Consider the following 25,301-nt stretch of genomic DNA (forward strand, 5'->3'; position numbering starts at 1 on the left):
ACATCTTTCTGACAGCTGGGCCTAATTGGGCTATCACTCTACCGAGTGGTACAGAATTAGGATCACGAGTTGTGCCAGCATCCTTTTCTAAGGCCTCTGCCTGTGAGCGTGACGTGCATCTAGTGATTGCCGCTCTGAAGTCTCCCAATGCAAGATCCTGTCCAGCAGTGAGGGTGTCAAAGTCTGAAAGCCAAGTGTTTCCACCCTCCTGTATGTCTGGTAATTTATCTATTAAAGCCTGTATGTCACCAAGGGAATACGGCTGATAGACTTTCTGGGCGTTGGGTTTATTCTGCACCAGGGGTAATTGGTAAGTGGGTGGTCCCATGGACCTAGTGTGTCTTCTCTCTGGCTCTGGGGATGGAGGGAGGGAAAGCTGATCCCCTTCTCCCCCAAACTCTTCCTTATTGGGCGGCTCTGGCCATTCTTCCTCTAGGAGAGATTTATGACTCTGACTGGCTGCTGGAGGGGGATCAGATGATTCATGTCCCACCAGAACCATTTTAACCACTACACTTTTATTAGGGTCTTCCTGCTCTTCACCTTTTAGCTGGGAGGAAGAAAAAATTGGTGTTTGCTTTTGTTCTTGTGCTATGGGCCACACTGGTGGGCAGTTTGCCCAAGGCGCTGGAGGGGGAGCATGGAAGCTCATACCCATGTTGTAATCAGGAGCATCCAGGCCCTGACTGAAGTAGGGAGTAGTGAATTGTTTCTGTGAGTTATCTGTTTCCTGACGCTTAGCTCTCAGTTCGAACGGCGCAGCTGGGTTGCTCGCAGACGGAATGCTGTTTAATGTTTCATTGCTTCTCAGATAAGAATTGTGTGTCTCAGGGGCTGTTGGACTGACTTTAACGTCTGATCCTGAGGTCATAGTTACACTTGACCACTCGCTCTCATTATCAAGTGGGACTTCAGGCTGAATGTCCAAAGTACCGCTTGTGACTTTAATTAATGGATACATTCCAGCTGTCGGAGCAGTAGAAGAGTAAGGAGGTGGATGCTCCTTTTTTACGCGCTTCATATGAGGTCTGGCGGTGTTCCATAACATTATCCATTGCATGTACTTACTCACACGGGCTGCCTGCCTGTCAACCTCACTTTTTGCTTTCTTCCTCATCAACATTCCAGCTTCCCTCAGAGTCTCTTCAGCCTTCTGCCTTTTCTCTCTCGCTTCTGCAGCTTTTATTTCCCAAATCCTGCTCCAATTTCCTCTGCTGTTAACATCTGTTCCTTTTTCCTTCATCGCCTTTTCTGCTGACTTTCTCAATAAATCCTTATTTCTCGTAGCTTCAACCGGGCTGCTTGTCAAATTTATCACAGTTTCCATACAAGCTAATTGTTCTCCTAGTGTACTCAGAATGTCATCAGACCCCCATCCATCATCCTCCGTTTCACAAACATGTTCTTTTTCCATCATTCTGTTAGTATGTTGTATGTTGCTGATTTTTGGTGACAATCTGGACTGACAAGGGGTTTAGCCCATAGGGGGCTCTAACTCGTCAGTATTGATTAGTGAGACAGCGCCAATGACCTCTGTGGTATTTCCTTCTTCTACCTGTGTTTCAGGTGAGGAAATCTTGCCTAGAGCATCCACGAGGGCGCGCTGTATTTCTCTCACTTACACATACAATTTGTTAGTACAGTTCATTCATTCATTACCCATCTTTTAACTGCGGAGCGTGTGATGATTTCCGCTTATTCAACTAATCTCTATTAGTTGTGATATGAAAAAATCTATGTGCTTTTACACTTATTCTTTACTATCTGCTCTGTAAGTGCAGATGATATGTTGCTAAGCCTAAAGAGACTTATTTACTCTCATTTGGAGTTTATTCTGTCTCTTTTATTATGTAATTCAAGTTAATCAGTCAGCTCCATCTGTTTTACCGACAAAGCTGATTGAGACTTGACATTCATACAGCGTGTTTTCTAACTATAGTGTGTGTTTTGTGTCAAAAAATACAGTTTCATAACCACATTGCTCATTTCATGCAGAAACAGCCAAAAAAACATTGCTCATTTACGCAGACACAGCCAAAGCACGCAGAAATAGCCAAAAGCACTGCTCTCTTCACACAGAAGCAGTCAAAACATTTATCATCTTATGCAAAATCAGTTACCTCAGAACATTTTTCTCATTTCATGCAAAAGGTCCTCGACCTTAAAATCCAGGGAGCTCTCTTTTCGCCTCCCCTTTCCTTAACACAAAAAAACCAGGTCCTTGACCTGTGGACTTTTAGGGTTCCCACACCTATGGATCCAGCCAAGCTTTATATAACCTTGTTATATATTCTATCCGCTCGTCAGCAAATAGTGTGGTCAGCCACGACCTGGAAATGGAACTTTAGGGCTCCTCAGCCCTGGGTCACCATCCCTTCATCTGTACTATTTCCTTTTCTCATTTACTCATTAAACCATTACAAAAAAATCCTCATTTCATTTCACCATTAAACCATTACAAAAATCTCTTATTCTCCTGCACTTGTCTCCACTTTCTTCTCCAACTATTATTTTAGGACCTCAGCTACTGTGATTCTGGACACAAATGCTTTGGATAAATCCAATGAGCAGATTTTAGGAAATAAGGCCTGCTTACCTTAGTTTTTCACCGCGGTGTTTTTGTGCCAAGATCTGTTCGCTGGGTCAGTGGGTCGAATCGTCCTCCAAAAAACTCCTTTTTCTTCAAAAAGAAAAAATCCTGTTCGTGACGCCAAATTTGTTGGTCTCTCTTCCGTTAGACCAAGCACGGGTACGGAGTAGATGGAGTTAAACACCTTTTAAGTTGACAGAACGAGGAGACAAATGATCAGAAGTCCATTCACTGTTTCACCGCTCATGAGGGGGAGAGTCTCTGCAGCAAGTCCCGCGACCTGCTCTTGCCAGATGCTTCGGACAGACTCTCGCCGCTCCGCTGAAAACGGCTGATTTTTATTGAAGATTACAGGAATGTTACATACGCAGTTTGCCATGTACATACGTCAATGATCATGACAGGTGAAAATAACAGCCTTGTTAGCGGACAGTTTAATACATCACTAGAACATACATCCTTGAGATTACCAGGAACATCCTGATATATTCATGACAGGAGAAGATACATTCACTGGTACCGAGAGGCACTGAGTGGAGATGGAATGTGCACACTCCTTTCTCTTGTGCAGGAGAAGATACACAGCTATTAATCTTTGTGTGAAGGCCTTGAGTATCTGAGCGAGTTTCCATAGCATAGAATAATAAAATGAGCTTATAAGGTAAATATATATATATATTGCCTCGTTAGGCAGGATCTAACATGTCACAAGAACTTGTAATTCTTAAGATAAGCAGAAACATCCTTGGTAACCTGGTACAAGAAGAGACTGCAATGTCTCACTCCCTTTTGGAGTTCCTGCAGCTGTTTTAAGAGCTTGTGCAGGACAGTATAACATGATCCCATAAAAAGAGTAGCATGTAAGAATGAATAATAAAAGAGCTTATATGAGAGTTACATATATTTTCACTGTCATGTTGAAAATCAAAAGGTCTTTCTTTGATTACATTTTGTTGCCTTCCTGTGGATTAAGTTTCATCTTAATGTAGATCAAATTGAACACAGACAACGGTTTCTGATCTGACTCTTTGTCAGCAGTCATTGATGGTGCAAGTCAAATTAATTTAGTGCACAATAAAAATGTAAAACTTCAAACCCCAAGAAAGACAAGTCATTTCATCTTTCCGATCATAACGATTTTACATTGAATTACATGGCGTTGGTGGTATAGTGGTGAACATATCTGCCTTCCAAGCAGTTGACCTGGGTTTCGATTCCCGGCCAATGCAAAGATTCATCTGTCCTTCTTCAAATTAAGTAGATTGCAGAGTATTTCCTAATCCATTCTAAACATCACCAAACCTACTGATTGTGTAAATGTACCTATTTTTAATTATTTATCTTAAAGCAGCCATTTCCTCAATTATGTGATCAACAATGATTTTTGACAATAGATACAGAGTACAGAAATGAAACTCTTCCCTGACCGGGAATCGAACCCGGGCCACGACGGTGAAAGCGTCGGATCCTATCCACTAGACCATCAGGGAGACACTCTTCCTCTATCCACCAAGTGAACACTTGAACAGTTGTATAGAATCAGTCATTCCATGAACTTGCATTGTCCAACTGACGTCCTGATTTTGGATTTCTTTTGCCACAAAAATGTGCGTAGAGTCCCATCGGTGTGTAAAATGACCTTCCGGAACGTCTACAATTAGGCTCAATTGTCTTAAATTCAGCAAGCAGTCAAGCACGCCTAAGAGCAAATATTTATTGCAACACATAGACTTTAAGAACCAAATTCTGGAAAAGTTTTTTTGTGTTGTGAACAAAAGCTATAGTGAACTAAAGCTATACTATGGCCTCAAACTGTCAACAGTCATGGAATTTGACGGAATGTACAGCGTTGGAGACTATTTTAGCACTGGAACTGCTATAGGTTTTTGGGTGGACATCTCTGTCATGTTGAAAATCAAAAGGTCTTTCTTTGATTACATTTTGTTGCCTTCCTGTGGATTAAGTTTCTTCTTAATGTAGATCAAATTGAACACAGACAACGGTTTCTGATCTGACTCTTTGTCAGCAGTCACTGATGGTGCAAGTCAAATTAGTTCAGTGCACAATAAAAATGTAAAACTTCAAACCCCAAGAATGACCAGTAATTGCATCTTTCCGATCATAACGTTTTTACATTGAGTTATGTGGCATTGGTGGTATAGTGGTGAGCATAGCTGCCTTCCAAGCAGTTGACCCGGGTTCGATTCCCGGCCAATGCAAAGATTTATCTGTCCTACTTCGGAGTAAGCAGATTGCAGACTATTTCCTAATCCATTCTAAACATCACCAAACCTACTGATTGTGTAAATGTACCTGTTTTTAATTGTTTATCTTAAAGCAGCCATTTCCTCAATTATGTGATCAACAATGATTTTTGACAAGAGATACTGAGTACAGAAATGAAACTCTTCCCTGACCGGGAATCGAACCCGGGCCACGACGGTGAGAGCGTCGGATCCTAGCCACTAGACCATCAGGGAGACACTCTTCCTCTTTCCACCAAGTGAACGCTTGCACAGTTGTATAGAATCAGTCATTCCATGAACTTGCATTGTCCAACTGACGTCCTGATTTTGGATTTCTTTTGCCACAAAAATGTGCGTAGAGTCCCATCGGTGTGTAAAATGACCTTCCGGAACGTCTACAATTAGGCTAAGTTGTCTTAAATTCAGCAAGCAGTCAAGCACGCCTAAGAGCAAATATTTATTGCAACACATAGACTTTAAGAACCAAATTCTGGAAAAGTTTTTTTGTGTTGTGAACAAAAGCTATAGTGAACTAAAGCTATACTATGGCCTCAAACTGTCAACAGTCATGGAATTTGACGGAATGTACAGCGTTGGAGACTATTTTAGCACTGGAACTGCTATAGGTTTTTGGGTGGACATCTCTGTCATGTTGAAAATCAAAAGGTCTTTCTTTGATTACATTTTGTTGCCTTCCTGTGGATTAAGTTTCATCTTAATGTAGATCAAATTGAACACAGACAACGGTTTCTGATCTGACTCTTTGTAAGCAGTCATTGATGGTGCAAGTCAAATTAATTTAGTGCACAATAAAAATGTAAAACTTCAAACCCCAAGAAAGACAAGTCATTTCATCTTTCCGATCATAACGATTTTACATTGAATTACATGGCGTTGGTGGTATAGTGGTGAACATATCTGCCTTCCAAGCAGTTGACCTGGGTTCGATTCCCGGCCAATGCAAAGATTCATCTGTCCTTCTTCAAATTAAGTAGATTGCAGAGTATTTCCTTATCCATTCTAAACATCACCAAACCTACTGATTGTGTAAATGTACCTATTTTTAATTATTTATCTTAAAGCAGCCATTTCCTCAATTATGTCATCAACAATGATTTTTGACAATAGATACAGAGTACAGAAATGAAACTCTTCCCTGACCGGGAATCGAACCCGGGCCACGACGGTGAAAGCGTCGGATCCTATCCACTAGACCATCAGGGAGACACTCTTCCTCTATCCACCAAGTGAACACTTGCACAGTTGTATAGAATCAGTCATTCCATGAACTTGCATTGTCCAACTGACGTCCTGATTTTGGATTTCTTTTGCCACAAAAATGTGCGTAGAGTCCCATCGGTGTGTAAAATGACCTTCCGGAACGTCTACAATTAGGCTCAATTGTCTTAAATTCAGCAAGCAGTCAAGCACGCCTAAGAGCAAATATTTATTGCAACACATAGACTTTAAGAACCAAATTCTGGAAAAGTTTTTTTGTGTTGTGAACAAAAGCTATAGTGAACTAAAGCTATACTATGGCCTCAGACTGTCAACAGTCATGGAATTTGACGGAATGTACAGCGTTGGAGACTATTTTAGCACTGGAACTGCTATAGGTTTTTGGGTGGACATCACTGTCATGTTGAAAATCAAAAGGTCTTTCTTTGATTACATTTTGTTGCCTTCCTGTGGATTAAGTTTCATCTTAATGTAGATCAAATTGAACACAGACAACGGTTTCTGATCTGACTCTTTGTCAGCAGTCACTGATGGTGCAAGTCAAATTAGTTTAGTGCACAATAAAAATGTAAAACTTCAAACCCCAAGAAAGACCAGTCATTTCATCTTTCCGATCATAACGATTTTACATTGAATTATGTGGCATTGGTGGTATAGTGGTGAGCATAGCTGCCTTCCAAGCAGTTGACCTGGGTTCGATTCCCGGCCAATGCAAAGATTTATTTGTCCTACTTCGAAGTAAGCAGATTGTAGAGTATTTCCTAATCCATTCTAAACATCACCAAACCTACTGATTGTGTAAATGTACCTGTTTTTAATTATTTATCTTAAAGCAGCCATTTCCTCAATTATGTCATCAACAATGATTTTTGACAATAGATACAGAGTACAGTAATGAAACTCTTCCCTGACCGGGAATCGAACCCGGGCCACGACGGTGAGAGCGTCGGATCCTAGCCACTAGACCATAAGGGAGACACTATTCCTCTTTATCCACCAAGTGAATGCTTGCACAGTTGTATAGAATCAGTCATTCCATGAACTTGCATTGTCCAACTGACGTCCTGATTTTGGATTTCTTTTGCCACAAAAAATGTGCGTAGAGTCCCATCGGTGTGTAAAATGACCTTCCGGAACGTCTACAATTAGGCTCAATTGTCTTAAATTCAGCAAGCAGTCAAGCACGCCTAAGAGCAAATATTTATTGCAACACATAGACTTTAAGAACCAAATTCTGGAAAAGTTTTTTTGTGTTGTGAACAAAAGCTATAGTGAACTAAAGCTATACTATGGCCTCAAACTGTCAACAGTCATGGAATTTGACGGAATGTACAGCGTTGGAGACTATTTTAGCACTGGAACTGCTATAGGTTTTTGGGTGGACATCTCTGTCATGTTGAAAATCAAAAGGTCTTTCTTTGATTACATTTTGTTGCCTTCCTGTGGATTAAGTTTCTTCTTAATGTAGATCAAATTGAACACAGACAACGGTTTCTGATCTGACTCTTTGTCAGCAGTCACTGATGGTGCAAGTCAAATTAGTTCAGTGCACAATAAAAATGTAAAACTTCAAACCCCAAGAATGACCAGTAATTGCATCTTTCCGATCATAACGTTTTTACATTGAGTTATGTGGCATTGGTGGTATAGTGGTGAGCATAGCTGCCTTCCAAGCAGTTGACCCGGGTTCCATTCCCGGCCAATGCAAAGATTTATCTGTCCTACTTCGGAGTAAGTAGATTGCAGACTATTTCCTAATCCATTCTAAACATCACCAAACCTACTGATTGCGTAAATATACCTGTTTTTAATTGTTTATCTTAAAGCAGCCATTTCCTCAATTATGTCATCAACAATGATTTTTGACAAGAGATACTGAGTACAGAAATGAAACTCTTCCCTGACCGGGAATCGAACCCGGGCCACGACGGTGAGAGCGTCGGATCCTAGCCACTAGACCATCAGGGAGACACTCTTCCTCTTTCCACCAAGTGAACGCTTGCACAGTTGTATAGAATCAGTCATTCCATGAACTTGCATTGTCCAACTGACGTCCTGATTTTGGATTTCTTTTGCCACAAAAATGTGCGTAGAGTCCCATCGGTGTGTAAAATGACCTTCCGGAACGTCTACAATTAGGCTAAATTGTCTTAAATTCAGCAAGCAGTCAAGCACGCCTAAGAGCAAATATTTATTGCAACACATAGACTTTAAGAACCAAATTCTGGAAAAGTTTTTTTGTGTTGTGAACAAAAGCTATAGTGAACTAAAGCTATACTATGGCCTCAAACTGTCAACAGTCATGGAATTTGACAGAATGTACAGCGTTGGAGACTATTTTAGCACTGGAACTGCTATAGGTTTTTGGGTGGACATCTCTGTCATGTTGAAAATCAAAAGGTCTTTCTTTGATTACATTTTGTTGCCTTCCTGTGGATTAAGTTTCATCTTAATGTAGATCAAATTGAACACAGACAACGGTTTCTGATCTGACTCTTTGTCAGCAGTCATTGATGGTGCAAGTCAAATTAATTTAGTGCACAATAAAAATGTAAAACTTCAAACCCCAAGAAAGACAAGTCATTTCATCTTTCCGATCATAACGATTTTACATTGAATTACATGGCGTTGGTGGTATAGTGGTGAACATATCTGCCTTCCAAGCAGTTGACCTGGGTTTCGATTCCCGGCCAATGCAAAGATTCATCTGTCCTTCTTCAAATTAAGTAGATTGCAGAGTATTTCCTAATCCATTCTAAACATCACCAAACCTACTGATTGTGTAAATGTACCTATTTTTAATTATTTATCTTAAAGCAGCCATTTCCTCAATTATGTGATCAACAATGATTTTTGACAATAGATACAGAGTACAGAAATGAAACTCTTCCCTGACCGGGAATCGAACCCGGGCCACGACGGTGAAAGCGTCGGATCCTATCCACTAGACCATCAGGGAGACACTCTTCCTCTATCCACCAAGTGAACACTTGAACAGTTGTATAGAATCAGTCATTCCATGAACTTGCATTGTCCAACTGACGTCCTGATTTTGGATTTCTTTTGCCACAAAAATGTGCGTAGAGTCCCATCGGTGTGTAAAATGACCTACCGGAACGTCTACAATTAGGCTCAATTGTCTTAAATTCAGCAAGCAGTCAAGCACGCCTAAGAGCAAATATTTATTGCAACACATAGACTTTAAGAACCAAATTCTGGAAAAGTTTTTTTGTGTTGTGAACAAAAGCTATAGTGAACTAAAGCTATACTATGGCCTCAAACTGTCAACAGTCATGGAATTTGACGGAATGTACAGCGTTGGAGACTATTTTAGCACTGGAACTGCTATAGGTTTTTGGGTGGACATCTCTGTCATGTTGAAAATCAAAAGGTCTTTCTTTGATTACATTTTGTTGCCTTCCTGTGGATTAAGTTTCTTCTTAATGTAGATCAAATTGAACACAGACAACGGTTTCTGATCTGACTCTTTGTCAGCAGTCACTGATGGTGCAAGTCAAATTAGTTCAGTGCACAATAAAAATGTAAAACTTCAAACCCCAAGAATGACCAGTAATTGCATCTTTCCGATCATAACGTTTTTACATTGAGTTATGTGGCATTGGTGGTATAGTGGTGAGCATAGCTGCCTTCCAAGCAGTTGACCCGGGTTCGATTCCCGGCCAATGCAAAGATTTATCTGTCCTACTTCGGAGTAAGCAGATTGCAGACTATTTCCTAATCCATTCTAAACATCACCAAACCTACTGATTGTGTAAATGTACCTGTTTTTAATTGTTTATCTTAAAGCAGCCATTTCCTCAATTATGTGATCAACAATGATTTTTGACAAGAGATACTGAGTACAGAAATGAAACTCTTCCCTGACCGGGAATCGAACCCGGGCCACGACGGTGAGAGCGTCGGATCCTAGCCACTAGACCATCAGGGAGACACTCTTCCTCTTTCCACCAAGTGAACGCTTGCACAGTTGTATAGAATCAGTCATTCCATGAACTTGCATTGTCCAACTGACGTCCTGATTTTGGATTTCTTTTGCCACAAAAATGTGCGTAGAGTCCCATCGGTGTGTAAAATGACCTTCCGGAACGTCTACAATTAGGCTAAGTTGTCTTAAATTCAGCAAGCAGTCAAGCACGCCTAAGAGCAAATATTTATTGCAACACATAGACTTTAAGAACCAAATTCTGGAAAAGTTTTTTTGTGTTGTGAACAAAAGCTATAGTGAACTAAAGCTATACTATGGCCTCAAACTGTCAACAGTCATGGAATTTGACGGAATGTACAGCGTTGGAGACTATTTTAGCACTGGAACTGCTATAGGTTTTTGGGTGGACATCTCTGTCATGTTGAAAATCAAAAGGTCTTTCTTTGATTACATTTTGTTGCCTTCCTGTGGATTAAGTTTCATCTTAATGTAGATCAAATTGAACACAGACAACGGTTTCTGATCTGACTCTTTGTAAGCAGTCATTGATGGTGCAAGTCAAATTAATTTAGTGCACAATAAAAATGTAAAACTTCAAACCCCAAGAAAGACAAGTCATTTCATCTTTCCGATCATAACGATTTTACATTGAATTACATGGCGTTGGTGGTATAGTGGTGAACATATCTGCCTTCCAAGCAGTTGACCTGGGTTCGATTCCCGGCCAATGCAAAGATTCATCTGTCCTTCTTCAAATTAAGTAGATTGCAGAGTATTTCCTTATCCATTCTAAACATCACCAAACCTACTGATTGTGTAAATGTACCTATTTTTAATTATTTATCTTAAAGCAGCCATTTCCTCAATTATGTCATCAACAATGATTTTTGACAATAGATACAGAGTACAGAAATGAAACTCTTCCCTGACCGGGAATCGAACCCGGGCCACGACGGTGAAAGCGTCGGATCCTATCCACTAGACCATCAGGGAGACACTCTTCCTCTATCCACCAAGTGAACACTTGCACAGTTGTATAGAATCAGTCATTCCATGAACTTGCATTGTCCAACTGACGTCCTGATTTTGGATTTCTTTTGCCACAAAAATGTGCGTAGAGTCCCATCGGTGTGTAAAATGACCTTCCGGAACGTCTACAATTAGGCTCAATTGTCTTAAATTCAGCAAGCAGTCAAGCACGCCTAAGAGCAAATATTTATTGCAACACATAGACTTTAAGAACCAAATTCTGGAAAAGTTTTTTTGTGTTGTGAACAAAAGCTATAGTGAACTAAAGCTATACTATGGCCTCAGACTGTCAACAGTCATGGAATTTGACGGAATGTACAGCGTTGGAGACTATTTTAGCACTGGAACTGCTATAGGTTTTTGGGTGGACATCACTGTCATGTTGAAAATCAAAAGGTCTTTCTTTGATTACATTTTGTTGCCTTCCTGTGGATTAAGTTTCATCTTAATGTAGATCAAATTGAACACAGACAACGGTTTCTGATCTGACTCTTTGTCAGCAGTCACTGATGGTGCAAGTCAAATTAGTTTAGTGCACAATAAAAATGTAAAACTTCAAACCCCAAGAAAGACCAGTCATTTCATCTTTCCGATCATAACGATTTTACATTGAATTATGTGGCATTGGTGGTATAGTGGTGAGCGTAGCTGCCTTCCAAGCAGTTGACCTGGGTTCGATTCCCGGCCAATGCAAAGATTTATTTGTCCTACTTCGAAGTAAGCAGATTGTAGAGTATTTCCTAATCCATTCTAAACATCACCAAACCTACTGATTGTGTAAATGTACCTGTTTTTAATTATTTATCTTAAAGCAGCCATTTCCTCAATTATGTCATCAACAATGATTTTTGACAATAGATACAGAGTACAGTAATGAAACTCTTCCCTGACCGGGAATCGAACCCGGGCCACGACGGTGAGAGCGTCGGATCCTAGCCACTAGACCATAAGGGAGACACTATTCCTCTTTATCCACCAAGTGAATGCTTGCACAGTTGTATAGAATCAGTCATTCCATGAACTTGCATTGTCCAACTGACGTCCTGATTTTGGATTTCTTTTGCCACAAAAAATGTGCGTAGAGTCCCATCGGTGTGTAAAATGACCTTCCGGAACGTCTACAATTAGGCTCAATTGTCTTAAATTCAGCAAGCAGTCAAGCACGCCTAAGAGCAAATATTTATTGCAACACATAGACTTTAAGAACCAAATTCTGGAAAAGTTTTTTTGTGTTGTGAACAAAAGCTATAGTGAACTAAAGCTATACTATGGCCTCAAACTGTCAACAGTCATGGAATTTGACGGAATGTACAGCGTTGGAGACTATTTTAGCACTGGAACTGCTATAGGTTTTTGGGTGGACATCTCTGTCATGTTGAAAATCAAAAGGTCTTTCTTTGATTACATTTTGTTGCCTTCCTGTGGATTAAGTTTCTTCTTAATGTAGATCAAATTGAACACAGACAACGGTTTCTGATCTGACTCTTTGTCAGCAGTCACTGATGGTGCAAGTCAAATTAGTTCAGTGCACAATAAAAATGTAAAACTTCAAACCCCAAGAATGACCAGTAATTGCATCTTTCCGATCATAACGTTTTTACATTGAGTTATGTGGCATTGGTGGTATAGTGGTGAGCATAGCTGCCTTCCAAGCAGTTGACCCGGGTTCGATTCCCGGCCAATGCAAAGATTTATCTGTCCTAGTTCGAAGTAAGCAGATTGCAGAGTATTTCCTAATCCATTCTAAACATCACCAAACCTACTGATTGCGTAAATGTACCTGTTTTTAATTGTTTATCTTAAAGCAGCCATTTCCTCAATTATGTCATCAACAATGATTTTTGACAAGAGATACTGAGTACAGAAATGAAACTCTTCCCTGACCGGGAATCGAACCCGGGCCACGACGGTGAGAGCGTCGGATCCTAGCCACTAGACCATCAGGGAGACACTATTCTTCTTTTTCCACCAAGTGAACGCTTGCACAGTTGTATAGAATCAGTCATTCCATGAACTTGCATTGTCCAACTGACGTCCTGATTTTGGATTTCTTTTGCCACAAAAATGTGCGTAGAGTCCCATCGGTGTGTAAAATGACCTTCCGGAACGTCTACAATTAGGCTAAATTGTCTTAAATTCAGCAAGCAGTCAAGCACGCCTAAGAGGAAATATTTATTGCAACACATAGACTTTAAGAACCAAATTCTGGAAAAGTTTTTTTGTGTTGTGAACAAAAGCTATAGTGAACTAAAGCTATACTATGGCCTCAAACTGTCAACAGTCATGGAATTTGACGGAATGTACAGCGTTGGAGACTATTTTAGCACTGGAACTGCTATAGGTTTTTGGGTGGACATCTCTGTCATGTTGAAAATCAAAAGGTCTTTCTTTGATTACATTTTGTTGCCTTCCTGTGGATTAAGTTTCATCTTAATGTAGATCAAATTGAACACAGACAACGGTTTCTGATCTGACTCTTTGTCAGCAGTCATTGATGGTGCAAGTCAAATTAATTTAGTGCACAATAAAAATGTAAAACTTCAAACCCCAAGAAAGACAAGTCATTTCATCTTTCCGATCATAACGATTTTACATTGAATTACGTGGCGTTGGTGAACATATCTGCCTTCCAAGCAGTAGACCTGGGTTCGATTCCCGGCCAATGCAAAGATTCATCTGTCCTTCTTCAAATTAAGTAGATTGCAGAGTATTTCCTAATCCATTCTAAACATCACCAAACCTACTGATTGTGTAAATGTACCTATTTTTAATTATTTATCTTAAAGCATCCATTTCCTCAATTATGTCATCAACAATGATTTTTGACAATAGATACAGAGTACAGAAATGAAACTCTTCCCTGACCGGGAATCGAACCCGGGCCACGACGGTGAAAGCGTCGGATCCTATCCACTAGACCATCAGGGAGACACTCTTCCTCTATCCACCAAGTGAACACTTGCACAGTTGTATAGAATCAGTCATTCCATGAACTTGCATTGTCCAACTGACGTCCTGATTTTGGATTTCTTTTGCCACAAAAATGTGCGTAGAGTCCCATCGGTGTGTAAAATGACCTTCCGGAACGTCTACAATTAGGCTCAATTGTCTTAAATTCAGCAAGCAGTCAAGCACGCCTAAGAGCAAATATTTATTGCAACACATAGACTTTAAGAACCAAATTCTGGAAAAGTTTTTTTGTGTTGTGAACAAAAGCTATAGTGAACTAAAGCTATACTATGGCCTCAGACTGTCAACAGTCATGGAATTTGACGGAATGTACAGCGTTGGAGACTATTTTAGCACTGGAACTGCTATAGGTTTTTGGGTGGACATCTCTGTCATGTTGAAAATCAAAAGGTCTTTCTTTGATTACATTTTGTTGCCTTCCTGTGGATTAAGTTTCATCTTAATGTAGATCAAATTGAACACAGACAACGGTTTCTGATCTGACTCTTTGTCAGCAGTCACTGATGGTGCAAGTCAAATTAGTTTAGTGCACAATAAAAATGTAAAACTTCAAACCCCAAGAAAGACCAGTCATTTCATCTTTCCGATCATAACGATTTTTCGTAGGGCATTGGTGGTATAGTGGTGAGCATAGCTGCCTTCCAAGCAGTTGACCCGGGTTCGATTCCCGGCCAATGCAAAGATTCATCTGTCTTACTTCAAATTAAGCAGATTGCATAGTATTTCCTAATCCATTCTAAACATCACCAAAATTACTGATTGTGTAAAAGAACCTATTTTTAATTATTTATCTTAAAGCAGCCATTTCCTCAATTATGTCATTAACAATGATATTTGACATCAGATAATGAATATAGAAATGAAACTCTTCCCTGACCGGGAATCGAACCCGGGCCACGACGGTGAAAGCGTCGGATCCTAGCCACTAGACCATCAGGGAGACACTCTTCCTCTTAATCCACCAAGTGAACACTTGCACAGTTGTATAGAATCAGTCATTCCATGAACTTGCATTGTCCAACTGACGTCCTGATTTTGGATTTCTTTTGCCACAAAAATGTGCGTAGAGTCCCATCGGTGTGTAAAATGACCTTCCGGAACGTCTACAATTAGGCTCAATTGTCTTAAATTCAGCAAGCAGTCAAGCACGCCTAAGAGCAAATATTTATTGCAACACATAGACTTTAAGAACCAAATTCTGGAAAAGTTTTTTTGTGTTGTGAACAAAAGCTATAGTGAACTAAAGCTATACTATGGCCTCAGACTGTCAACAGTCATGGAATTTGACGGAATGTACAGCGTTGGAGACTATTTTAGCACTGGAACTGCTATAGGTTTTTGGGTGGACATCTCTGTCATGTTGAAAATCAAAAGGTCTTTCTTTGATTACATTTTGTTGCCTTCCTGTGGATTAAGTTTCATCTTAATGTAGATCAAATTGAACACAGACAACGGTTTCTGATCTGACTCTTTGTCAGCAGTCACTGATGGTGCAAGTCAAATTAGTTTAGTGCACAATAAAAATGTAAAACTTCAAACCCCAAGAAAGACCAGTCATTTCATCTTTCCGATCATAACGATTTTTCATTGACTACGTGGCATTGGTGGTATAGTGGTGAGCATAGCTGCCTTCCAAGCAGTTGACCCGGGTTCGATTCCCGGCCAAAGCAAAGATTCATCTGGCCTACTTCAAATTAAGCAGATTGCAGAGTATTTCCTAATCCATACTAAACATCACCAAACCTACTGATTGTGTAAATGTACCTGTTTCAATTATTTATCTTAAAGCAGCCATTTCCTCAATTATGACATCAACAATGATTTTTGACAATAGATAAAGAGTACAGTAATGAAACTCTTCCCTGACCGGGAATCGAACCCAGGCCACGACGGTGAGAGCGTCGGATCCTAGCCACTAGACCATCAGGGAGACACTATTCCTCTTTATCCACCAAGTGAATGTTTGCACAGTTTTATATAATCAGTCATTCCATGAACTTGCATTGTCCAACTGACGTCCTGATTTTGGATTTCTTTTGCCACAAAAATGTGCGTAGAGTCCCATCGGTGTGTAAAATGACCTTCCGGAACGTCTACAATTAGGCTCAATTGTCTTAAATTTAGCAAGCAGTCAAGCACGCCTAAGAGCAAATATTTATTGCAACACATAGACTTTAAGAACCAAATTCTGGAAAAGTTTTTTTGTGTTGTGAACTAAAGTTATACTATGGCCTCAGACTGTCAACAGTCATGGAATTTGACGGAATGTACAGCGTTGGAGACTATTTTAGCACTGGAACTGCTATAGGTTTTTGGGTGGACATCACTGTCATGTTGAAAATCAAAAGGTCTTTCTTTGATTACATTTTGTTGCCTTCCTGTGGATTAAGTTTCATCTTAATGTAGATCAAATTGAACACAGACAACGGTTTCTGATCTGACTCTTTGTCAGCAGTCACTGATGGTGCAAGTCAAATTAGTTTAGTGCACAATAAAAATGTAAAACTTCAAACCCCAAGAAAGACCAGTCATTTCATCTTTCCGATCATAACGGTTTTACATTGAATTATGTGGCATTGGTGGTATAGTGGTGAGCATAGCTGCCTTCCAAGCAGTTGACCTGGGTTCGATTCCCGGCCAATGCAAAGATTTATCTGTCCTACTTCGAAGTAAGCAGATTGCAGAGTATTTCCTAATCCATTCTAAACATCACCAAACCTACTGATTGTGTAAATGTACCTGTTTTTAATTATTTATCTTAAAGCAGCCATTTCCTCAATTATGTCATCAACAATGATTTTTGACAATAGATACAGAGTACAGTAATGAAACTCTTCCCTGACCAGGAATCGAACCCGGGCCACGACGGTGAGAGCGTCGGATCCTAGCCACTAGACCATCAGGGAGACACTATTCCTCTTCATCCACCAAGTGAATGCTTGCACAGTTGTATAGAATCAGTCATTCCATGAACTTGCATTGTCCAACTGACGTCCTGATTTTGGATTTCTTTTGCCACAAAAAATGTGCGTAGAGTCCCATCGGTGTGTAAAATGACCTTCCGGAACGTCTACAATTAGGCTCAATTGTCTTAAATTCAGCAAGCAGTCAAGCACGCCTAAGAGCAAATATTTATTGCAACACATAGACTTTAAGAACCAAATTCTGGAAAAGTTTTTTTGTGTTGTGAACAAAAGCTATAGTGAACTAAAGCTATACTATGGCCTCAAACTGTCAACAGTCATGGAATTTGACGGAATGTACAGCGTTGGAGACTATTTTAGCACTGGAACTGCTATAGGTTTTTGGGTGGACATCTCTGTCATGTTGAAAATCAAAAGGTCTTTCTTTGATTACATTTTGTTGCCTTCCTGTGGATTAAGTTTCTTCTTAATGTAGATCAAATTGAACACAGACAACGGTTTCTGATCTGACTCTTTGTCAGCAGTCACTGATGGTGCAAGTCAAATTAGTTCAGTGCACAATAAAAATGTAAAACTTCAAACCCCAAGAATGACCAGTAATTGCATCTTTCCGATCATAACGTTTTTACATTGATTTATGTGGCATTGGTGGTATAGTGGTGAGCATAGCTGCCTTCCAAGCAGTTGACCCGGGTTCGATTACCGGCCAATGCAAAGATTTATCTGTCCTACTTCGGAGTAAGCAGATTGCAGAGTATTTCCTAATCCATTCTAAACATCACCAAACCTACTGATTGCGTAAATGTACCTGTTTTTAATTGTTTATCTTAAAGCAGCCATTTCCTCAATTATGTCATCAACAATGATTTTTGACAAGAGATACTGAGTACAGAAATGAAACTCTTCCCTGACCGGGAATCGAACCCGGGCCACAACGGTGAGAGCGTCGGATCCTAGCCACTAGACCATCAGGGAGACACTATTCTTCTTTTTCCACCAAGTGAACGCTTGCACAGTTGTATAGAATCAGTCATTCCATGAACTTGCATTGTCCAACTGACGTCCTGATTTTGGATTTCTTTTGCCACAAAAATGTGCGTAGAGTCCCATCGGTGTGTAAAATGACCTTCCGGAACGTCTACAATTAGGCTCAATTGTCTTAAATTCAGCAAGCAGTCAAGCACACCTAAGAGCAAATATTTATTGCAACACATAGACTTTAAGAACCAAATTCTGGAAAAGTGTTTTTGTGTTGTGAACAAAAGCTATAGTGAACTAAAGCTATACTATGGCCTCAAACTGTCAACAGTCATGGAATTTGACGGAATGTACAGCGTTGGAGACTATTTTAGCACTGGAACTGCTGTAGGTTTTTGGGTGGACATCTCTGTCATGTTGAAAATCAAAAGGTCTTTCTTTGATTACATTTTGTTGCCTTCCTGTGGATTAAGTTTCTTCTTAATGTAGATCAAATTGAACACAGACAACGGTTTCTGATCTGACTCTTTGTCAGCAGTCACTGATGGTGCAAGTCAAATTAGTTCAGTGCACAATAAAAATGTAAAACTTCAAACCCCAAGAATGACCAGTAATTGCATCTTTCCGATCATAACGATTTTACATTGAATTATGTGGCATTGGTGGTATAGTGGTGAGCATAGCTGCCTTCCAAGCAGTTGACCCGGGTTCGATTCCCGGCCAAAGCAAAGATTCATCTGGCCTACTTCAAATTAAGCAGATTGCAGAGTATTTCCTAATCCATACTAAACATCACCAAACCTACTGATTGTGTAAATGTACCTGTTTCAATTATTTATCTTAAAGCAGCCATTTCCTCAATTATGACATCAGCAATGATTTTTGACAATAGATACAGAGTACAGTAATGAAACTCTTCCCTGACCGGGAATCGAACCCAGGCCACGACGGTGAGAGCGTCGGATCCTAGCCACTAGACCATCAGGGAGACACTATTCCTCTTTATCCACCAAGTGAATGCTTGCACAGTTGTATAGAATCAGTCATTCCATGAACTTGCATTGTCCAACTGACGTCCTGATTTTGGATTTCTTTTGCCACAAAAATGTGCGTAGAGTCCCATCGGTGTGTAAAATGACCTTCCGGAACGTCTACAATTAGGCTCAATTGTCTCAAATTTAGCAAGCAGTCAAGCACGCCTAAGAGCAAATATTTATTGCAACACATAGACTTTAAGAACCAAATTCTGGAAAAGTTTTTTTGTGTTGTGAACAAAAGCTATAGTGAACTAAAGCTATACTATGGCCTCAAACTGTCAACAGTCATGGAATTTGACGGAATGTACAGCGTTGGAGACTATTTTAGCACTGGAACTGCTATAGGTTTTTGGGTGGACATCTCTGTCATGTTGAAAATCAAAAGGTCTTTCTTTGATTACATTTTGTTGCCTTCCTGTGGATTAAGTTTCATCTTAATGTAGATCAAATTGAACACAGACAACGGTTTCTGATCTGACTCTTTGTCAGCAGTCACTGATGGTGCAAGTCAAATTAGTTTAGTGCACAATAAAAATGTAAAACTTCAAACCCCAAGAAAGACCAGTCATTTCATCTTTCCGATCATAACGATTTTTCATTGACTACGTGGCATTGGTGGTATAGTGGTGAGCATAGCTGCCTTCCAAGCAGTTGACCTGTGTTCGATTCCCGGCCAATGAAAAGATTCATCTGTCCTACTTCAAATTAAGCAGATTGCATAGTATTTCCTAATCCATTCTACACATCACCAAAATTACTGATTATGTAAATGAACCTATTTTTATTATTTATCTTAAAGCAGCCATTTCCTCAATTATGTCATTAACATTGATATTTGACATCAGATAATGAATATAGAAATGAAACTCTTCCCTGACCGGGGATCGAACCCGGGCCACGACGGTGAAAGCGTCGGATCCTAGCCACTAGACCATCAGGGAGACACTCTTCCTCTTAATCCACCAAGTGAACACTTGCACAGTTGTATAGAATCAGTCATTCCATGAACTTGCATTGTCCAACTGACGTCCTGATTTTGGATTTCTTTTGCCACAAAAATGTGCGTAGAGTCCCATCGGTGTGTAAAATGACCTTCCGGAACGTCTACAATTAGGCTCAATTGTCTTAAATTCAGCAAGCAGTCAAGCACGCCTAAGAGCAAATATTTATTGCAACACATATACTTTAAGAACCAAATTCTGGAAAAGTTTTTTTGTGTTGTGAACAAAAGCTATAGTGAACTAAAGCTATACTATGGCCTCAGACTGTCAACAGTCATGGAATTTGACGGAATGTACAGCGTTGGAGACTATTTTAGCACTGGAACTGCTATAGGTTTTTGGGTGGACATCTCTGTCATGTTGAAAATCAAAAGGTCTTTCTTTGATTACATTTTGTTGCCTTCCTGTGGATTAAGTTTCATCTTAATGTAGATCAAATTGAACACAGACAACGGTTTCTGATCTGACTCTTTGTCAGCAGTCACTGATGGTGCAAGTCAAATTAGTTCAGTGCACAATAAAAATGTAAAACTTCAAACCCCAAGAATGACCAGTAATTGCATCTTTCCGATCATAACGATTTTACATTGAATTATGTGGCATTGGTGGTATAGTGGTGAGCATAGCTCCCTTCCAAGCAGTTGACCCGGGTTCGATTCCCGGCCAATGCAAAGATTCATCTTGCCTACTTCAAATTAAGCAGATTGCAGAGTATTTCCTAATCCATTCTAAACATCACCAAACCTACTGATTGTGTAAATGTACCTGTTTTTAATTATTTATCTTAAAGCAGCCATTTCCTCAATTATGTCATCAACAATGATTTTTGACAATAGATACAGAGTACAGTAATGAAACTCTTCCCTGACCGGGAATCGAACCCGGGCCACGATGGTGAGAGCGTCGGATCCTAGCCACTAGACCATCAGGGAGACACTATTCCTCTTTATCCACCAAGTGAATGCTTGCACAGTTGTATAGAATCAGTCATTCCATGAACTTGCATTGTCCAACTGACGTCCTGATTTTGGATTTCTTTTGCCACAAAAATGTGCGTAGAGTCCCATCGGTGTGTAAAATGACCTTCCGGAACGTCTACAATTAGGCTCAATTGTCTTAAATTCAGCAAGCAGTCAAGCACGCCTAAGAGCAAATATTTATTGCAACACATAGACTTTAAGAACCAAATTCTGGAAAAGTTTTTTTGTGTTGTGAACAAAAGCTATAGTGAACTAAAGCTATACTATGGCCTCAAACTGTCAACAGTCATGGAATTTGACGGAATGTACAGCGTTGGAGACTATTTTAGCACTGGAACTGCTATAGGTTTTTGGGTGGACATCACTGTCATGTTGAAAATCAAAAGGTCTTTCTTTGATTACATTTTGTTGCCTTCCTGTGGATTAAGTTTCATCTTAATGTAGATCAAATTGAACACAGACAACGGTTTCTGATCTGACTCTTTGTCAGCAGTCACTGATGGTGCAAGTCAAATTAGTTTAGTGCACAATAAAAATGTAAAACTTCAAACCCCAAGAAAGACCAGTCATTTCATCTTTCCGATCATAACGATTTTTCATTGACTACGTGGCATTGGTGGTATAGTGGTGAGCATAGCTGCCTTCCAAGCAGTTGACCCGGGTTCGATTCCCGGCCAATGCAAAGATTCATCTGTCCTACTTCAAATTAAGCAGATTGCATAGTATTTCCTAATCGATTCTGAACATCGCCAAAATTACTGATTGTGTAAATGAACCTATTTTTAATTATTTATCTTAAAGCAGCCATTTCCTCAATTATGTCATTAACAATGATATTTGACATCAGATAATGAATATAGAAATGAAACTCTTCCCTGACCGGGAATCGAACCCGGGCCACGACGGTGAAAGCGTCGGATCATAGCCACTAGACCATCAGGGAGACACTCTTCCTCTTAATCCACCAAGTGAACACTTGCACAGTTGTATAGAATCAGTCATTCCATGAACTTGCATTGTCCAACTGACGTCCTGATTTTGGATTTCTTTTGCCACAAAAATGTGCGTAGAGTCCCATCGGTGTGTAAAATGACCTTCCGGAACGTCTACAATTAGGCTCAATTGTCTTAAATTCAGCAAGCAGTCAAGCACGCCTAAGAGCAAATATTTATTGCAACACATAGACTTTAAGAACCAAATTCTGGAAAAGTTTTTTTGTGTTGTGAACAAAAGCTATAGTGAACTAAAGCTATACTATGGCCTCAGACTGTCAACAGTCATGGAATTTGACGGAATGTACAGCGTTGGAGACTATTTTAGCACTGGAACTGCTATAGGTTTTTGGGTGGACATCTCTGTCATGTTGAAAATCAAAAGGTCTTTCTTTGATTACATTTTGTTGCCTTCCTGTGGATTAAGTTTCTTCTTAATGTAGATCAAATTGAACACAGACAACGGTTTCTGATCTGACTCTTTGTCAGCAGTCACTGATGGTGCAAGTCAAATTAGTTCAGTGCACAATAAAAATGTAAAACTTCAAACCCCAAGAATGACCAGTAATTGCATCTTTCCGATCATAACGTTTTTACATTGAGTTATGTGGCATTGGTGGTATAGTGGTGAGCATAGCTGCCTTCCAAGCAGTTGACCCGGGTTCAATTCCCGGCCAAAGCAAAGATTCATCTGTCCTACTTCAAATTAAGCAGATTGCAGAGTATTTCCTAATCCATACTAAACATCACCAAACCTACTGATTGTGTAAATGTACCTGTTTCAATTATTTATCTTAAAGCAGCCATTTCCTCAATTATGACATCAACAATGTGTAACCGGATTACAGGATACAATAAGATAATTAACCCTCTGATGCATGAATTATGAAATCTTCAACCATGATTTTTTAAACAATTTTTTTCATTCATCTTTAGGTGTGAATGAAACAAATTTCAACAAATATTTTTGTACCATTTTGTTAATTTACAAATACTTTATTACATGTCCATCTCAGTGGACAATGTGCATTCTGAACATGAAATATGGTGGCTTGGCTTATTGAAGTCCAAATGGAGGGGCTCACATGCAATAAAGTCTTCAGCAGCTGTGCTTAATAGCAAAAGTAAATAAATAACAATTTTGAATACCTGTCCACTGTAGTGACCATTATGCATCAAAGGGTTAAAAGAAAAAATAAACAAATGGGCCAATAATTAGGTTCGGGGAGAATTGGAGGTTGTTTAAGAATGACTGGAGTCACGGGTATAGCATGAAACGGTTTATATACTAAATTTTAATAATAATGGGAAATATAACACATAAAGATAACACACAAAAACAGATGAAAACAATCGACAATAGTAAAATGCTCGGTATGAGATTTGATCATATGAGTCACAAGTCAGCCGGCGTCAAGTCAAATCCCCACGCTTGGGGTGAAAGTCAGAGTCCGGTGGTGCGATTTTTTCCTACCGCACCGTTGAGATTGTTCACAGAAGAGAGCAGTCTGCTCTTCAGTTACTTGAGATGTCCGGGTTCGTTCAGTGGTTAAGGCTCGCCATCTCCCTCGTCAGGAAGAAATCCAGTTCTCGTTCCAAGTGAGTGATCATAGGAGTCGGGATCAAACCCAAGGAAAAAAAAAACCCAGCCTGTAAACAACAGGACTGTTAGCGAGTTGGCATCGACCCTTCTCGTCACATCACAGCATAAAGTCTTACAGACTTAAACAAATGCTTCACTCTATTGGCATAGCCAATCATGTTTGGGTTCACAGTTCAACTAACATAACATCAATTTGATTGTCTATTAAAATAATTCTCAGTAGCTCTGGAAATATAATTACATATGACAACAATTGTTCAGCTCAATAGGCTCAGTTAGATTCTATTACTCTACACTATTCAACAAGAAATACATTCATGACAACAAGGACACATTTAGTTGTGTTTCTATACAGCATTGTGACACCTTGTATATCTGTAACACAATAAATAAATAAATAAATAAATAAATAAATAAATAAATAAATAAAATGTTCTATAACAAAATTCAACAAAATATAAATTCTGGTCCTTTGGTCCACCTTTGTAAAATAATTCCTCCCTAATCAGTTAGCTTTTATTTATTTTTATTTATCTATTTTTTTTTTTATTATTAAATGTTTGGTTAAGGGACGCATTGCTAATTCTATGGCGTTAGCTATAACGCCCCTGAGGACCTTGTACATCTAGGCCGTACCACCATTAACTGGCGGTTTGAGCCGTTAACTCCTGGGAATCCCATATGCCCTACCGCCGTTAACTGGCGGTTTGAGCCGTTAACTCCTATATGCCCTACCACCATTAACTGGTAGTTTGAGATGTTAACTCCTGGGATCTAACGTCTAGCAGCCCACTGCTGTCACCTCGGTTGCTGTAATTAGCTTTTTGAATTTAATAATTTACTGAATTTAATCTCATTCACTCACCAACGCGCTCCAACGGTTCCCTCCTACAGAGGATTGGTTCACTCTGTCGTCTCCACACAAATCTATAAGAATGGAATTAATTTGATAAGCTATTTAAGTTTCCTTTTTTTTTTAAAGTTGCATCGTTAGCTTTTTCTCTTCTTTTTTCTTTACTCACCGCGTTGGTTCCAAGTTCCTAGCTCTTATTAGAAGGAGTCAAGTCCGCCTCTCCCTCTATCTATGCGGCACCCAAATCAGGGTTCTTCACGGCCTCGACCGTTGTTTTTTTCTCTCTCTCTCTCTCTCTCTAACCGCTCAGTCTTTGCTTTCTGTATCTGCGTGCTGCACAGCCGTTTGTCTCTCCTCTCGCTCAGCTGCGTCGCACGGTTTTATTTCGCGGAGGCGGGACTTATTTCTCTCAGCCAATGAAATTTCAGATTCCCACCTGGACCAATAGTATACAGCTTTCCTCTTCTGTTTCTGTTAGGGATGTTCAAGATTCTTGTTTTAACCGATGTTTAATATTAAACTCGTTATTTTAGTTATTCACCCTTCCAATAATTCATTATGAAATTATCTATTAGTTAATTAGATATCTATTAATTAGTATTGTTAATTTCCTTAATTTATATTTTATATTTTATCTAAATTGAGGATGGATCATATTAGTAAGCCAATTAGTTAATACCTCATTAAGGTTCTAGCTTCTGGGTTACATCCTCCCCCATTAAATATCATGCACGTCCCTGTGCATTGTTTCTACGGGGTACACAACTTCTTGAGTAAGAGAGTCAATAAAAGCTTTATTAAGTCCTTGGAAAAGGGACCTAACTACGGTCACTAGTGGATTGCCCAATTGAGAGTAAGTTAGTCTTTGAGGAGGCTGACTACTTCGTTCAGATCTCCTGACATACATCTCTGG

At 39.6% G+C, this 25,301-nt stretch overlaps 32 non-coding genes across 32 annotated transcripts; 13 read left to right on the forward strand and 19 right to left on the reverse strand.

Moving 5' to 3' along the window:
• Nucleotides 1-4,008: 4,008 nt before the first annotated feature.
• On the reverse strand, nt 4,009-4,080 carry trnae-uuc (transfer RNA glutamic acid (anticodon UUC)). The gene has a single exon. It is a non-coding gene; the product is annotated as a tRNA-Glu (tRNA).
• Nucleotides 4,081-4,737: 657 nt separating this feature from the next.
• Nucleotides 4,738-4,809, forward strand: trnag-ucc (transfer RNA glycine (anticodon UCC)). The gene has a single exon. It is a non-coding gene; the product is annotated as a tRNA-Gly (tRNA).
• Nucleotides 4,810-4,998: 189 nt separating this feature from the next.
• On the reverse strand, nt 4,999-5,070 carry trnae-cuc (transfer RNA glutamic acid (anticodon CUC)). The gene has a single exon. It is a non-coding gene; the product is annotated as a tRNA-Glu (tRNA).
• Nucleotides 5,071-5,988: 918 nt separating this feature from the next.
• trnae-uuc (transfer RNA glutamic acid (anticodon UUC)) lies at nt 5,989-6,060 on the reverse strand. Its single transcript has one exon. It is a non-coding gene; the product is annotated as a tRNA-Glu (tRNA).
• Nucleotides 6,061-6,717: 657 nt separating this feature from the next.
• Nucleotides 6,718-6,789, forward strand: trnag-ucc (transfer RNA glycine (anticodon UCC)). Its single transcript has one exon. It is a non-coding gene; the product is annotated as a tRNA-Gly (tRNA).
• A 189-nt stretch (nt 6,790-6,978) lies between these two features.
• trnae-cuc (transfer RNA glutamic acid (anticodon CUC)) lies at nt 6,979-7,050 on the reverse strand. The gene has a single exon. It is a non-coding gene; the product is annotated as a tRNA-Glu (tRNA).
• A 660-nt stretch (nt 7,051-7,710) lies between these two features.
• On the forward strand, nt 7,711-7,782 carry trnag-ucc (transfer RNA glycine (anticodon UCC)). The gene has a single exon. It is a non-coding gene; the product is annotated as a tRNA-Gly (tRNA).
• A 189-nt stretch (nt 7,783-7,971) lies between these two features.
• Nucleotides 7,972-8,043, reverse strand: trnae-cuc (transfer RNA glutamic acid (anticodon CUC)). Its single transcript has one exon. It is a non-coding gene; the product is annotated as a tRNA-Glu (tRNA).
• A 919-nt stretch (nt 8,044-8,962) lies between these two features.
• trnae-uuc (transfer RNA glutamic acid (anticodon UUC)) lies at nt 8,963-9,034 on the reverse strand. Its single transcript has one exon. It is a non-coding gene; the product is annotated as a tRNA-Glu (tRNA).
• A 657-nt stretch (nt 9,035-9,691) lies between these two features.
• Nucleotides 9,692-9,763, forward strand: trnag-ucc (transfer RNA glycine (anticodon UCC)). Its single transcript has one exon. It is a non-coding gene; the product is annotated as a tRNA-Gly (tRNA).
• A 189-nt stretch (nt 9,764-9,952) lies between these two features.
• Nucleotides 9,953-10,024, reverse strand: trnae-cuc (transfer RNA glutamic acid (anticodon CUC)). The gene has a single exon. It is a non-coding gene; the product is annotated as a tRNA-Glu (tRNA).
• Nucleotides 10,025-10,942: 918 nt separating this feature from the next.
• On the reverse strand, nt 10,943-11,014 carry trnae-uuc (transfer RNA glutamic acid (anticodon UUC)). Its single transcript has one exon. It is a non-coding gene; the product is annotated as a tRNA-Glu (tRNA).
• Nucleotides 11,015-11,671: 657 nt separating this feature from the next.
• Nucleotides 11,672-11,743, forward strand: trnag-ucc (transfer RNA glycine (anticodon UCC)). Its single transcript has one exon. It is a non-coding gene; the product is annotated as a tRNA-Gly (tRNA).
• Nucleotides 11,744-11,932: 189 nt separating this feature from the next.
• Nucleotides 11,933-12,004, reverse strand: trnae-cuc (transfer RNA glutamic acid (anticodon CUC)). Its single transcript has one exon. It is a non-coding gene; the product is annotated as a tRNA-Glu (tRNA).
• Nucleotides 12,005-12,664: 660 nt separating this feature from the next.
• Nucleotides 12,665-12,736, forward strand: trnag-ucc (transfer RNA glycine (anticodon UCC)). The gene has a single exon. It is a non-coding gene; the product is annotated as a tRNA-Gly (tRNA).
• Nucleotides 12,737-12,925: 189 nt separating this feature from the next.
• On the reverse strand, nt 12,926-12,997 carry trnae-cuc (transfer RNA glutamic acid (anticodon CUC)). Its single transcript has one exon. It is a non-coding gene; the product is annotated as a tRNA-Glu (tRNA).
• A 909-nt stretch (nt 12,998-13,906) lies between these two features.
• Nucleotides 13,907-13,978, reverse strand: trnae-uuc (transfer RNA glutamic acid (anticodon UUC)). The gene has a single exon. It is a non-coding gene; the product is annotated as a tRNA-Glu (tRNA).
• A 649-nt stretch (nt 13,979-14,627) lies between these two features.
• trnag-ucc (transfer RNA glycine (anticodon UCC)) lies at nt 14,628-14,699 on the forward strand. The gene has a single exon. It is a non-coding gene; the product is annotated as a tRNA-Gly (tRNA).
• A 189-nt stretch (nt 14,700-14,888) lies between these two features.
• Nucleotides 14,889-14,960, reverse strand: trnae-uuc (transfer RNA glutamic acid (anticodon UUC)). Its single transcript has one exon. It is a non-coding gene; the product is annotated as a tRNA-Glu (tRNA).
• Nucleotides 14,961-15,618: 658 nt separating this feature from the next.
• Nucleotides 15,619-15,690, forward strand: trnag-ucc (transfer RNA glycine (anticodon UCC)). Its single transcript has one exon. It is a non-coding gene; the product is annotated as a tRNA-Gly (tRNA).
• Nucleotides 15,691-15,878: 188 nt separating this feature from the next.
• Nucleotides 15,879-15,950, reverse strand: trnae-cuc (transfer RNA glutamic acid (anticodon CUC)). The gene has a single exon. It is a non-coding gene; the product is annotated as a tRNA-Glu (tRNA).
• A 643-nt stretch (nt 15,951-16,593) lies between these two features.
• On the forward strand, nt 16,594-16,665 carry trnag-ucc (transfer RNA glycine (anticodon UCC)). Its single transcript has one exon. It is a non-coding gene; the product is annotated as a tRNA-Gly (tRNA).
• A 189-nt stretch (nt 16,666-16,854) lies between these two features.
• On the reverse strand, nt 16,855-16,926 carry trnae-cuc (transfer RNA glutamic acid (anticodon CUC)). The gene has a single exon. It is a non-coding gene; the product is annotated as a tRNA-Glu (tRNA).
• Nucleotides 16,927-17,586: 660 nt separating this feature from the next.
• On the forward strand, nt 17,587-17,658 carry trnag-ucc (transfer RNA glycine (anticodon UCC)). Its single transcript has one exon. It is a non-coding gene; the product is annotated as a tRNA-Gly (tRNA).
• A 189-nt stretch (nt 17,659-17,847) lies between these two features.
• Nucleotides 17,848-17,919, reverse strand: trnae-cuc (transfer RNA glutamic acid (anticodon CUC)). Its single transcript has one exon. It is a non-coding gene; the product is annotated as a tRNA-Glu (tRNA).
• Nucleotides 17,920-18,578: 659 nt separating this feature from the next.
• Nucleotides 18,579-18,650, forward strand: trnag-ucc (transfer RNA glycine (anticodon UCC)). The gene has a single exon. It is a non-coding gene; the product is annotated as a tRNA-Gly (tRNA).
• A 188-nt stretch (nt 18,651-18,838) lies between these two features.
• On the reverse strand, nt 18,839-18,910 carry trnae-cuc (transfer RNA glutamic acid (anticodon CUC)). The gene has a single exon. It is a non-coding gene; the product is annotated as a tRNA-Glu (tRNA).
• A 918-nt stretch (nt 18,911-19,828) lies between these two features.
• trnae-uuc (transfer RNA glutamic acid (anticodon UUC)) lies at nt 19,829-19,900 on the reverse strand. The gene has a single exon. It is a non-coding gene; the product is annotated as a tRNA-Glu (tRNA).
• A 920-nt stretch (nt 19,901-20,820) lies between these two features.
• On the reverse strand, nt 20,821-20,892 carry trnae-cuc (transfer RNA glutamic acid (anticodon CUC)). The gene has a single exon. It is a non-coding gene; the product is annotated as a tRNA-Glu (tRNA).
• A 658-nt stretch (nt 20,893-21,550) lies between these two features.
• trnag-ucc (transfer RNA glycine (anticodon UCC)) lies at nt 21,551-21,622 on the forward strand. The gene has a single exon. It is a non-coding gene; the product is annotated as a tRNA-Gly (tRNA).
• A 189-nt stretch (nt 21,623-21,811) lies between these two features.
• Nucleotides 21,812-21,883, reverse strand: trnae-uuc (transfer RNA glutamic acid (anticodon UUC)). The gene has a single exon. It is a non-coding gene; the product is annotated as a tRNA-Glu (tRNA).
• Nucleotides 21,884-22,542: 659 nt separating this feature from the next.
• Nucleotides 22,543-22,614, forward strand: trnag-ucc (transfer RNA glycine (anticodon UCC)). The gene has a single exon. It is a non-coding gene; the product is annotated as a tRNA-Gly (tRNA).
• Nucleotides 22,615-25,301: the final 2,687 nt, after the last annotated feature.

Source organism: Nothobranchius furzeri, chromosome 3 (genome assembly GCF_043380555.1).
Source record: "Nothobranchius furzeri strain GRZ-AD chromosome 3, NfurGRZ-RIMD1, whole genome shotgun sequence".
NCBI classification, from domain to species: Eukaryota; Metazoa; Chordata; class Actinopteri; order Cyprinodontiformes; family Nothobranchiidae; genus Nothobranchius; species Nothobranchius furzeri.